This window comes from Eriocheir sinensis, chromosome 6, assembly GCF_024679095.1.
Source record: "Eriocheir sinensis breed Jianghai 21 chromosome 6, ASM2467909v1, whole genome shotgun sequence".
Taxonomy (NCBI): Eukaryota; Metazoa; Arthropoda; class Malacostraca; order Decapoda; family Varunidae; genus Eriocheir; species Eriocheir sinensis.
The window spans coordinates 15,728,590-15,742,193 of NC_066514.1; the positions used below are offsets into that span (position 1 = coordinate 15,728,590).

General features: G+C 44.9%; 2 long non-coding RNA genes across 2 annotated transcripts in view; one reads left to right on the forward strand and one right to left on the reverse strand.

Moving 5' to 3' along the window:
* LOC126986616 (uncharacterized) overlaps nt 1-344 on the forward strand; it is a 3,798-nt gene extending 3,454 nt beyond the window's left edge. Inside the window, exon 3 of the long non-coding RNA XR_007739838.1 lies at nt 165-344. This is a non-coding gene — a long non-coding RNA (uncharacterized LOC126986616). The remainder of the gene's footprint in view (nt 1-164) is intronic.
* Nucleotides 345-3,711: 3,367 nt separating this feature from the next.
* LOC126986619 (uncharacterized) lies at nt 3,712-6,407 on the reverse strand. The gene is made up of 4 exons (XR_007739840.1): nt 6,169-6,407; nt 5,338-5,455; nt 4,074-4,354; nt 3,712-3,903 (listed from the first exon to the last, which is right to left on the reverse strand). It is a non-coding gene; the product is annotated as an uncharacterized LOC126986619 (long non-coding RNA).
* Nucleotides 6,408-13,604: the final 7,197 nt, after the last annotated feature.

Sequence of the window (13,604 nt, forward strand, 5' to 3'; positions counted from 1 at the left end):
CAGCTAGGCACGCCAGCCACTGCACCACAGAGGCACATAACTCATATAACTGCTCTTACATTACAGTTTAGGATATAAATATTTTCCTTTATCTAAAAAGTCCCTCCCTGCTGTGTTTACTTTCTTCCAGACATCTATACCTTCACACCTAACATTTTTCTCAGTGAAAATCCTCACGTCCTCCACAATGGAGAATCACCAGCGATCAAAAAAGCCTGAAGAGAACGTGGAGGCCCTGAAAGCTGCCATGACTGTAGAGGACAGAGAGTGTTTCAGCTCCAGCACCGCCGACTTGGAAGCTGAACAACCTCCTCCCTGCCTCCATATTTCACTGATGATGAAAGAAAAAGGTTGTGATTTTGTGTCTTCATAAAGAGTGTGAAACTGAATGTTCTGTGTTGGATGTGCTGCAAACTGGTCATCCTCTGTGCCCAGGTCAGGAGAATGCTGCCCCACTCAGAAGACAGCCAAAAAGGAAAAAAAGAAGATATCATCACAAGAACACCCCCCCCCCCCCTTCTCAGGCCACAGACTCCATTGCTATTTTTTTGTATTTTTCAGATGGACTCTTTGGCTTGAATAATGCATTCATATATTTCCCACAGCATTAATATTGTTGCATAGGCATGAGAACATATGCGTGTACGTGGAGCTTCACCTTATACAGCCCCAACCACCACCATTCTTCTGGCAGCGGAAGAGGTGACCCTGAAGCGCACGCACTGAGCTGCGCTCCTTCAGTTACCCTTTGACTACACTGGAAGCAGGTGGGTGATGTGCAGCTGTCTCCTCGAGTACTCAGAGTGCATGTGTATATATGCGCGCGTGTGTGTGTGTGTGTGTGTGTGTGTGTGTGTGTGTGTGTGTGTGTGTGTGTGTGTGTGTGTGTGTGTGTGTGCTCATTGGTTCAATCTCTCTGTTCATATCTTAATTTTCTTGTGTGTGTGCGTTCATGTTGCTGCATACAGAGTGACATTTGGTTGCTTTGGCCAGGTGCGCGGCTGTCCTCCAGCAGTGGCGGAAGCAATGCCCGGCCTGCCCATCTCCTGCACCTAAACAAATCTCCCTTTGCTGTGTAGAGTGGCTGTACTGAGTACTTACTGGGGCGGCCTTCCTTTGTCTGTGTAGCCAACACCTTCTTATGGCGTACACTTTGAAGAGGGAGTACCAAGACACCTCTCCGCCTAATCTGACCATTATCTGTATGAGCAACGCTTTGAATATATGTTTGCCTGCACTTCCTCCTTTAATGGAAAAAAAGTGCACAGCTTGTCCCCCCTTTCTGTTCTTTCCTTTATGTAGAATCTATGCAGTTTTAGGTATTTTCCAACTCGTGATGAGATGACCAATTTTTCAGGTCCTTGCTGTGGAAGAGGAAAGCATGGTGGAGCTGACTGATGACTCCACCGCCTGACATGAGGAAAGAGCTTGCCTTCATTGGCCTCTCTCTGTTTGAGTAGGCAGGCAAAGCAGTGGGTTAGATTAAGGAACTATTTATGTACCGTACTGAGGGAAGGAAAGACGAGGCAACCAGCTCTTGGGTCAATTCCATTCCATCCATTCCTCCCTTCTGTCACATTTGCACACACTGCCTGTTCTCTCCTCATGGCCTTCAACATTCCCAAACAAAGTCTCCTCAAGAAGTAAGGCTACTAACAATTACCGCAAACTATTAGATAACTTTTATTTTCACTTACAGAGCCAGATGTCTTTCTATGTACCTGAAAAGAGATGAATTACATGTATATATATATATGGTCATGGTAGTAGAAGAAGCTGTTATAGTGGTAGTAGTAGTAGCACAAATAACAGTAGTAGTAGAAGTAGTAGTAACAGCAGCAGCAGAAATGGCAGTAATACTATTAGTAGTGGTAGAGTGAAACCATTTTAGTCAGTCCATTGTGGGGTAGGCTTCTGCAGGTCCTTTCCTCCCCTCTGCTCTGCCACACAGTCCTGTCCCTTCCTCTCATGTGTTATCTACAGGTGACACATGACAGGAAGTGTTGGGACTGAGTGGCAGAGCAGAGGGCAGGAAAGCACCTGCAGGACTCGCTAAAATGGGATCACTCTAGTAATAACACAAGTTGATGTTTTGCATGTATGTGGGTTGCCTTTGCTTAGTGCTCTCTCTCTCTCTCTCTCTCTCTCTCTCTCTCTCTCTCTCTCTCTCTCTCTCTCTCTCTCTCTCTCTCTCTCTCTCTCTCTCTCTCTCTCTCTCTCTCCACAGCTCACAGGCCCCACAGGATGTCCCCCACAGTATGTTTACAAACCCCACAGACACATGCCCCCCGGACACATATATAAGACCCATCTCCCTTACTCTCTCCCTCTCTGAACCAACACCACCCTTGGCATATGCTCCCTGTTAGTAGTGTGTGTGAGGGAGATCAGGAGAACAATAAAATGTATCAAGAAATAAATAAATGAAGTAAAAAGGATAACTGTGTGTAAGTCTTCACCCTGAGATAGAGAGATGAAATGAATAAATGTAAGTTCCATCGACATCAAAATCATAGAGGAGGAATAGAATGGGATAAGGGAAGGAAACTTGAGAGATGGAAAAGAAGGAGTAGGAGGAGAAATGGAGATGTAAAGTATAGGAGGAAGGAAGGAAGGCAGACCAGGAAATGCCGAGAAGCAAGACGCGGGAGAATGACGGGAGAATATTTGGCAGGGCGGGGACACAGGAACAGGAAAATTAGAACAGCAAGAGGAAAAAATAGAACATGAACAGTAGGGACAGGACAGAGAGGGTTACAGGAGGAGGAGGAGGAGGAGAACCAGAAGGAAATGGGAAATGAACAGCGAGACCAAAAAGTATCTGTGGCTACAATTCAATGAAGAAAATGTAAGTCCTGCAATTTAGGAGGGGATATCCAGCACACCAATACCACATGGGAAACACTCCACTATCCACCACAGAGGCAGAGAAAGACCAGGGACTGTATTTTATCAGGCTACCAGTGATTGTGAAATATGTGCCAATCGCAGCAGACGGGTTAAACATTTATGGAGTATGTGGTGCTTTTCTTGAGGGCAAAGAGTCGTCTGTTTCCGCCTGTGGCTTTGGTCTTGGAGGAACCTGACTCGCCGCGCTCCTTGTAGCGGATCTTGCATCTGGTGATGATCCCATTCTGGTGCTCGGCCAGCGGAGGCTCCCAGCAGATAATGAGGCTCTGAAGGGAAAGGCCGTGTGAGGGAAAAAAGTTATACGATGTATTATAAAAATCAATCTTAAAAAGTTTGATCATTGTGTGAGGCCGTGAATGATTCAACTTAACCATCTGACTGTGGATTTCCTACCAGAAGACCCCACCAAGCTACAGGAATGGAACAAAAACTGGATGCTACAATTCAGCGGAGAAAAATGTAAAGTCCTGCAGCTTGGGAGGGGATATCCTGCACACCAATGCCACATGGGATACACTCCACTATCCACCACAGAGCCAGGGAATGACATGGGAGTAAATGTTTTCAGGCTACCAGTGAAGGCCAAATCCGTGCCAATCGCAGCGGACGGGTTAAATATAATGAAATATAATGATTGTGCAAGGGTCACAAATACTGAAACAATGAATGTGCAACTTGTAGAGATGATGTAAAGGAAACAAACAAAGCAGAAAGCTATTTAAAAATGAGTTTTAAAATGTATATTTGCCTTGGAAGCCTTCCACAACTCACCCTTGAGCTGGCAGCCTCAACGCTCACATTCTGAGGTTCCTCTGAAGGCACGTCTGAGAAGGTTCTGGCAGTGACCTCCGGGGTGGCGTCTCCCCCTCCATTACTGCTGACGGCGGTGAGCCACACGCTGTGCTCAGTGAATTGGTCCAGGCCTTGGAGGTCACATGCCGTACCAGTGACCTCTACCTCGTGTTCTTCTGCTGACCCAAGCTGAGGAGAAAACTACAAGGGAGACAATGGTTAAGATGCACACTGGCACTTGTACAAACACACGGCTATGGTCACCCTGTACTCCAAGTAAGGTCACTAATGACACACAAGAATATGGGGAGACTTTTGTTAGGCAACAGGGACTCCACATTTAGCACACAGTTCTATAAGGCCGTCCACACCTGCGTATAGAACATGGTGTATCCCGTGATGGGCGTTTTGGCCAGTACGGGCGGCGACCAAGTGACCTCCAGATTGGTGGGTGAGGTGGGGACAACTTTCAGACTCTGGGGCGGAGGGCAGGTCCAGGTCCGGCTTGGTGAACACCCGCACCTCGTGTGTGGAGGCGCCCACCAGACCGCCGGACCATGTAGATACTCCCGGGACTTAGGTCGCTGATCTGGGTCTTGTATTCATCCAGTCCCTCGCTGGAGGAGCTGCACTCACGTTCTGGACGCGTTCTCTGCAGTGAAGGGAGGAAAGTGATGTGTGAATTACTTACTTTTGATGAAATGTTGTATATGTACTCGCTAAAATGTTATTATTTCTTCATAATCACTGGAATGGCAGTTGGATAACTCTGTATTTGCTAAATACATCTTAACAGTAGTAGTATTGTGATGCATTTCTTTATGCAATAAATATTACAATGTTGTGTCCTTTGGTTCTGAGATGAGTGATCCTTCCTGCTTGTAGATGACTGAGTATCCCAGGAGTAATTATTGTGAACAGCATAAAGACTAGTAGACACAGTGACTGTCAAGGCCCACACCAAGAGAAGGCAAATGCTGTAAACAAGCTGTGTCAACAATGAGCAGACATTCTAAGTATTGAAAACAAGGAGTAGTAGTAGTAGTGGTGTGCCTGAGCTGCCCCACTTACTGTGTCTGTGACCTGCCTTGTGCGTGGGTGGTGTCATGCTGCTCCTTCCTGGAGGTGAGCCCAGACAACGTATTATCAAAATACCACAACAAAATAGTCATTCTCGGGTAAATCACATTTTAGTGAGTCAGTAACACTCAGCACCGGCTTTGATATTTCCAAACTTCAGGACAATCAAATATGAACACATTACTGGAGACGTGTGCTTTGCCCACAGTGTAATCTATGCATTTTATTCAGTCTTTAAGGAATAATAAACACAACAAAGGGTTATGCTTAGAACCATGCTAAGAAAATCACATGCATCAACGTCAATAACTTGGGTAATGTACACTTTTTTTAAAACTGCAGCGTTTGTACCAGCGGCTGCAGCTGCCCACCAGAAACATTGGAATACATTCAGTAACCTTGTAAATGTTTGCGTCTGGGCTTATTAGCAATCTGGAATTATCTGGACTAGTCACTGCCTGTGTCCAATGCAGACAACAATACATCAGAACTCATGAATGCAAACAAAGGGCTACAGTGTGAACAGTGTCTGCCCCGCACGGCACCGCTGCTTACTTGACTCAAGGACACACAGCTGGGCGTCCCCGGCGGAGCTGTGCGCCACACACTGGTACATCCCGGAGTCCTCCTGGCGCACCAGGCCAAGGATCTCCAGGTTGTTGCCGCTCACACTCTGCAGGGAGGCTTGGCATTACACACACCTAACACAACACAGGCATGTAGCTATGTTTTATGTAGCTATTGACAGCCTTATATTTATCTCCCTGCATAGAGCCTTATATCCCTTATCTACTGAAATCCCTTGTGTATCTACTTAGAACCTTGTATCCCTTTTCTTTTACTTACCTTTTTAGAACCTTATGCATGGAACTTTATGGATTCCAATGTATCTCTTTATATACCTTATGCATCCATTTAGAGCAGTGGTTCTTAATCTTTTTACTTCCCCGACCCTTCCAGGAAGTGGTCCTTCCCTCCACGCCCCCTTGCATCTAGCAATAAAATTTCCTTACAGATGTTAAAGAAACTGGCAAGCCCTAAGTAGACTATAGGAGACTCAAGTAATGGCGATACTTTTGCATTTGTCCATAAACTCTTGGTAAGAGAATAGCAAATATAATTAGAGAAATTCCTAGCTTTCTCCTAGGGCTCGCACCCCCCTCCCCCCCCCCCTGGAAATTACTCTGCTCCCTCGCAGAGGGGTGCACCCCCCCGGTTTAGAACCACTGATTTAGAGCCTTACATTCCTTTCCCCTTATGTATGTATGTATGTATGTATGTATGTATGTATCCATCAATCTATCTATCTTATGAATCTACATATCTCTGTCCTTTTAAACCTGTAACAGCGATAAATTTCCACACCGCCACAGAAGTCCGTCTCACCTGAAGGTATTCCGTCTCCACCAGCAGCTCGCCGTTCTTGAGCCAGTGGAGCGAGGTCTCTGGCTGGCCGTACACACTGCACTCCAGCTCCACGTGCTCCTTTTCATAGGCGAGAGCGTTGGCCGGCTGCCTCAGAAACCTCGGAGCAACTGTCACACAATTTTCAAGCTCTAGTAACTGAGAGAAACATGATAACTGAAGAACACGAAGATTTTTACTATGCCAAACTGTATACACTCAAACCGCAAAAATATTCCTAGTCTTTGTTATTCCATTTTCAACATTTTCACCACCCTAGTAAATGAGAGGAACTTAATGATAATTGACAAACACTTAAGATGTTTACTATGGCAAAATTTATCCACACAAATCACAAAAAAATATGCACAGTCTTTGTTATATCACTGAAAACACTTTAGTACTGAGACACACATCTAACCTAACCTAACTCAACGATAACTGACAAATGTTAACTTTTCACAATGCCAAACTTTATATACTCAAACCACAAAGATATGAATAGTCTTTCTTATACCATTTTCAATACTAGTAAACATATGATCATCATTTCCTGGACGCCCGCTCCTAGGAGCTCCCAGCAGGGGATGGCCACGGCAGAAGAGCTTCCATCTTTCTCTATCCAGACACTCCCTCCTTGCCTGCTCAAAGTTTCTCAAAGATCTTTCCCCCCTCTCCCTAACGTACTCTTGCACCCTATCCCTCCATTTCACTGGAGGTCGTCCTCTAGCATTCCCTCCCTCTATCTCACTCACATACACCCTTCTGGTCATCTTACTCTCCTCCATTCGCTCCATGTGGCCAAACCACTTTAAGGTCTGTCGCTTCACTTCTTCCACCACTCCACACTTTCCTTCACTCCTGTGACACATTCCAAAATGCTCGTACACACTTTCATTACTCATTCCATCCATTCTACTCTCACCATAAGCACTTCTCAAATAACTCATTTCCAATGCCTGCACTCTAGACCTCTGACTTTCATTCCAGGCCCACGTTTCACTTGCATATGTGAGGGTTGGTACTATTATTGTATTTCTCAAATCCCTCTTTACCTCCATGCTCACACTTCTGCCATTCATGATTCGTCCCAAAGACCCTACCACCCTTCTTCCTTGAAATGCCCTTTCTCTTATCTCTCCCTCCGTACCGCCATGCTTACACATAACTGATCCAAGGTACTTAAACTCATTGACCTCCTCCATTTCCTCACCATTCAAAATTATTTTGCATTTTTTTCACATTCAATTCCCACTCTATATGGGCATACAAAATCTACAACCTCACTTCTACTTCGCTCACAAACCATCACTTTACTTCTGTTGACATTTAATTTCAGCTTTCTCCTATTACAGATACTATCAAAAACACTGACCAAATTTTGTAGGTCACTTTCATTTTCTGCAATGAGCACCGTGTCATTAGCAAACAGTATCGAATTCAGTGCCCACTTCCTTCCCTCATCGAACAGTCTTACTCCAACTTCTTCAACTTTGCCCTTCATTTTTCTAATGACACCATCCATATAAATATTGAATAACCCTGGTGACATGACACACCCTTGTCTTAAACCCACTCTTATCTCAAAATGTTCACTTGTTTCTCCAGTAATTTTGACACATGCAGATGCATCCTCATAGAAAGCCTTTCTTGCACTAAGCAGTTTTCCTCCCACACCATAAATCTTTAAAACATCCCACAATGCAATCCAATCGACTCTGTCATAAGCTTTTTTCCATATCCATGAAGGCAGCGTATAGTTTCTTTCCTTTTGCTATTATTTTTTCTACTACCATCATGAAGGCAAATATCTGATCCACAGTTCCCCTTCCCTTCCTGAAGCCTCCTTGTTCTTCACCGATTTTCTCTTATGCAAGTCTTTGCACCCTCTCTATTATGACTTGTCCATATACCTTTCCGGGTATACTCAGGAGACTTATACCTCTGTGCCTCCGTGCTGTCACCCTGCCTGGTCAAGCTCTTTCGCCTCTTCCTGTCAACATCTACCTTTCCTTCTTGCTGGAAGTATGCCTTCATACAGCCTGTGCCTAAGAAGGGTGACCGCTCCAATCCCTCAAACTACCGTCCTATAGCTTTACTTTCTTGTCCATCTAAAGCTTTTGAATCAATCCTTAACCGGAAGATTCAAAAGCACCTTTCCACTTCTGACCTTCTATCTGATCGCCAGTATGGGTTCCGCAAGGGGCGTTCTACTGGTGATCTCCTAGCCTTCTTAACTGACTCTTGGTCATCCTCTCTTAGCCGTTTCGGTGAAACTTTTGCTATTGCGCTGGTCATATCAAAAGCTTTTGATAGGGTCTGGCACAAATCTTTGCTTTCCAAACTACCCTCCTACGGTTTATATCCTTCTCTCTGTACCTTTATCTCCAGTTTCCTTTCTGGCCGTTCTGACCGTTTCTCTGCTGTGGCGGAAACGACGTTTCTCGTGTGCCAAGCGAGGACCTTCTCAGGCGTTTTAGAGAATTGTTAGGCAGGATACGTGACGCTGGTGGGTCACCAGTAGTGTGTGGCGTCCTGCCAAGGACGATGGCGATGGATGGCTGTCCAGGGCGATAGCAGTGAACAGCAGACTTGCTGAGCACTGCGAGCGCAATGGGTGGCTGTTCGTCGACAATTGGGACCTCTTCTTTGGCAACGACGCCCTCTACGCCCGTGACGGGATACACTTGACGTTCAAGGGTGTTGAGGCTCTCTCAGACTCCCTTGAGCGAGCACTTGGTACCTGAGGGATTTTAGTATAGGCGAGGGGAGGAGTAATGGGAGCAATGGGAGGAGTAATGGGAGGGACATCAGCTCATAATATAACCAGGCAGCTTATAAGTAAGTCTAGGGGAGTAACAGAGGACGGGCTAAGAATCTTCTATACTAACAGCAGGAGCCTCAGAAACAAGGTAGACTTACTAAGGGGTGAAGCTTGTTCAGAAAATTTTGACATAATAGCGATCACTGAGACATGGATAGACACTGCTAATAGAAATTTTAGATCAGAATTTGAAATAACGGGTTATCAGATGTTTCACAAAGACAGAAGGGGCAGAAAGGGAGGTGGAGTTGCGCTATATGTTAAAGACTCACTTAAATGTTTAGTTAACAACTCAGTCAAAACAAACATGGATTCAGAATCAGTTTGGGTGGACGTTTGCAAAGGGAAAGAAAAACTAACTCTAGGAGTTATATACAGGCCACCCAACCTTAACAGGCAGGACACGAGTATATTACTACAGGAGATTGGCAGGGCGAGTATGAATATAAATGTCTGCGTAATGGGGGACTTTAATTATAGGAATATAGACTGGGAAGATCTAGTGGGTGACCTGGAAGCCGAGGACTTTCTTGAAGTTATACAAGATAATTTCCTTAAGCAGGTAGTTACAGAGCCTACCAGAGGAGATAACATATTAGACTTAGTCCTAACCAATAATGGGAACTTGCTACGTGAGTTGGAGGTGGGCGGAGAGTTAGGAAACAGTGATCACAGAACGGTTCGTTTTAGCTTAGACTGGGCGGTAACCCGCGAACCAAACCCAGTGTTAGTGCCAGATTTTAGAAGAGCAAAGTACGAGGGGCTTCGAAGACATCTTGAAGGGGTAAACTGGGATAATTTAGGGATTCATGAGGGCCAGAACTGCGGATTGGAGAGCCAGGAGAACTAGGTAAAAATGTCTTACAATAATTTAGTTAGAGTAATAGTAGAGGGGCACGAACAGCATATACCACAGCGAACACTTAGAAAAGAAAACAATGATCCTAAGTGGATGACTCGTGGACTAAAACACGAGATTGGGTTAAAGAAGGGAATTTATCAGAAAATAAAGAATGGGGAAACACATCTCAGGGGCCGGTACGTCGAACTATCTAGATTAGTTAAGAAAAACACCAGGATACCAAAAAAGAACTATGAGATCAAAGTAGCAAATGAGGCGAAAAGTAATCCTAAGGGCTTCTTTCAGATGTATAGAACAAAAACACGGGAGAAAATTGGACCGCTGAAAACAAACACAGGGGAGCTAGTAGAAAATTACGAAAATATGAGCACATTGTTGAACGACTACTTCCTTTCAGTATTCACACAGGAGGATCGAACGACTATACCGGAAAGAGTTCAGGTGTACAAGGGCGGGGATGGCGATAAATTGAGGGATATAATCATTACCAGGCAAGTAGTTCAGGATGAGATAGATAAGCTTAAGAAGAACAAGTCGCCAGGTCCTGACGGGATATTTCCGAGGGTATTAAAGGTTAGGTGATATAATCAGTGACCCACTAACCGACATCTTTAAGATGTCGGTAAATACTAACTATGTGCCGAGCCTATGGAAAGTAGCTAATGTGACGCCGATTTTTAAAAAGGGGACAGGTCAGTTGTTTCAAACTATCGCCCAATTAGCTTAACATCGGTTATAGGGAAGATGCTGGAGTCCATAATAGCCAGGAACATTCGGGAGCATTTAGAGAAACATAGCTTAATTCACGACTCGCAGCATGGGTTCACAAAAGGTAGGTCATGCCTCACCAATCTCTTGTCCTTTTACAATAAAGTATTTGAGGCGGTTGACAGAGATGAAAATTATGATGTAATCTATCTTGATTTTAGTAAAGCGTTTGACAAAGTTCCTCACCAACGACTGTTGCTTAAATTACAGGCTCACGGAGTAGAGGGAAAAGTTTTGAACTGGGTCAAGGCGTGGCCTAGCAATAGGAAGCAAAGAGTGCAAATCAATGGTAAAAGATCTGACTGGGGATGTGTTACAGTGAGGGTCCCACAAGGTTCGGTATTAGGTCCACTTTTGTTTATTATTTATATCAATGACTTAGACACAGGAATTAGTAGTGATGTTAGTAAATTTGCAGATGATACCAAGATCGGTGAGTAATTGAGTCGGATCAGGACGCTAGTATTCTCCAAGGTGAACTCAACAGATTATATGACTGGGCGGATAAATGGCAGATGGAGTTCAATGTAGGGAAGTGCAGTATTCTGAGTGTAGGTAGTAACAACCCCTCACATAACTATTGCTTAAATGACACTCTCATAAGTAATTCTGGGTGCGAGAGGATTTAGGGTCTTAGTGACTCTGATCTCCGTCCAAGGGCACAATGCATTCAAGCTAGAAATCGAGCTAATAGGGTGCTGGATTTATTTCAAGGGCGTATGCAACAAAGCCCCGAAGTCTTCCTCAAACTATATTTAGCATTAGTTAGACCTCATCTTGACTATGCGGTTCAGTTCTGGTCACCCTACTATAGAATGGATATCAAAATGTTAGAATCGGTGCAGAGGAGGATGACTAAGATGATTCAGGGGTTGAGAAACTTGCCATACGAGGAAAGGAACTCAAACAGTTAAACTTGCATTCTCTAGAAAGGCAGAAAGGGTGCGTGGAGACATGATCGAGGTTTATAAATGGATGAAGGGCTTTAATAAGGGAGACATTCATAAGGTTTTGTTGTGAAGAACCGGGTAAGACTACGAGTAACGGGTTTAAACTGGATAAATTCAGATTCAAAGGGACATAGGCAAAAATTGGTTTACTAACAGGGTGGTGGATGGTGGAATAGGCTTGAGTCATGTGGTGAGTGTAATACACAATTATCACATTCAAAAATAGAGCTAGATAAATTCATGGACAGCGATATTAGGTGGGGTTAGATACACGGGAGCTTAGGGTCAAAGACTGCCTCGTGCAGAGCCTACCGGCCTCTTGCAGACTCCTGCGTTCTTATGTTATGTTCTTATGTTTCCTATTTCTGCCGTGAGGTAATCGAACCAGTCACTCATTCTTCCCTAAATCTATTAAAGGTGGTGGTCCCACAGGGTTCTGTCCTATCTCCCCTCTTTTTCACCATGTTGTTCATTGATGACGCTTCTTTCCAAAACGAACTGTCACTATCATTTCCCCTACGCCGATTATCCACTCCTGCATTCTCAGCTTCTTTTAATAGAGAGGCCACCTACAAGGAACTCCAACGACTCCAAGGCTGGAGGTTGCAGAGACATGGCCTTATCAGACCTTTTCTTATTATTTCGATTGGGGCAGAAGGACACTGGTGTCCTCAACCCCTCAAAAGCCACAGTTTCTCCCACCTATCCACTCGACACAATCTTCCAAACAACTATCCCCCTATTCTTGACAACACCCCAGCTATCACCTTCCGCAACACTAAGCATTGTCCTCAGTCTATCATAACTCAAAATCTCAACTGGAAACTTCATATCTCATCTCTTATTAAATCCAGCTTCCTCGAGGCTGAGGCGTTCTGTACCGTCTCCGCCAGTTCTTCTCCCTGCACAGTTGCTGTCCATAACCAGGGCCTTGTCCGCCCTCGTTGTGGAATATGCATCTCATGTGTCAGGAGGTTCCACTCACACAGCTCTTCTGGACAGAGTGGAGGCTAAAGGCTCTTCGTCTCATCAGTTCTCTTCTATCATGGTGGTAGTCTTCTGCCTCTTAAATTCCGCCACTTGGTGTTGTGCCCTCTCTTTCATCTTCTATCGATATTTCCACGCTGACTGCTCTTCTGAACCACGCTAACTGCATGCCTCCCCTCTCCCGCGGCCCGCTGCCACTCGACTTTCTACTCATGCTCATCCCTATTCTGTCCAGAGCCCCTTGTGCAAGTGTGTAGCATCTTCACTCTTTCATCCCTCACGCTGAGTAAACTCTGGACAATCTTCCTATTCCATCTATATTTCCCTCCTGCTTACCACGACTTGGAGCTCTTTCCAAGAGGGAGGGTATCAGGACATCTCTCCTCCCGTATTTGATCTCTTGCTTTCAGCCACCTCTTTTGTTTCTTTTTAGGAGCAGCGAGTAGCAGGCTTTTTTTTATTATTGTTTTCTTTTTTGTGTGCCTTGAGCTGCCTCCTTTGTTGTAAAAAAAAAAACTCTCATAAACCTGTCCATTTCCTAACCACTTTTCCACCTCGCATCACAAGCTGCCATAACAAGCCTTCCCCTGACCTTCCCTCACCTGAAATCCATACATACCCTCATTGTCTGTCCACTCTTTACCTGTCCTTAACGCCTTGTCTTTTCTCCAGCCCCTCACTGCCCCCACCTGGCCCATGTATCTGATCAACTGACCTCACCTTACCTGCGCACGTGTCCCCCAGGTAGACTTTGACACTGATTAGTCACCTGAGGAATGCCTGATGGGAGAACTTGAAACACCTGAAGGAACATTTGAGAGAGAACACCTGAAGGCACATATAGAGGGGAACATCTGGGGGCGGCAGGCTGAAATCACATCGTGTTAATTGAATTTGCCCGAAAAATGGTTGAGGTGATGTTTGTTGTAGTGTGTGTGTGTGTGTGTGTGTGTGTGTGTGTGTTTTGCCTATCAGCCTATAGCGCCAGTAGGCATTCTTCAGGGCCTAGCTGGTGGTCGGCCCAAGC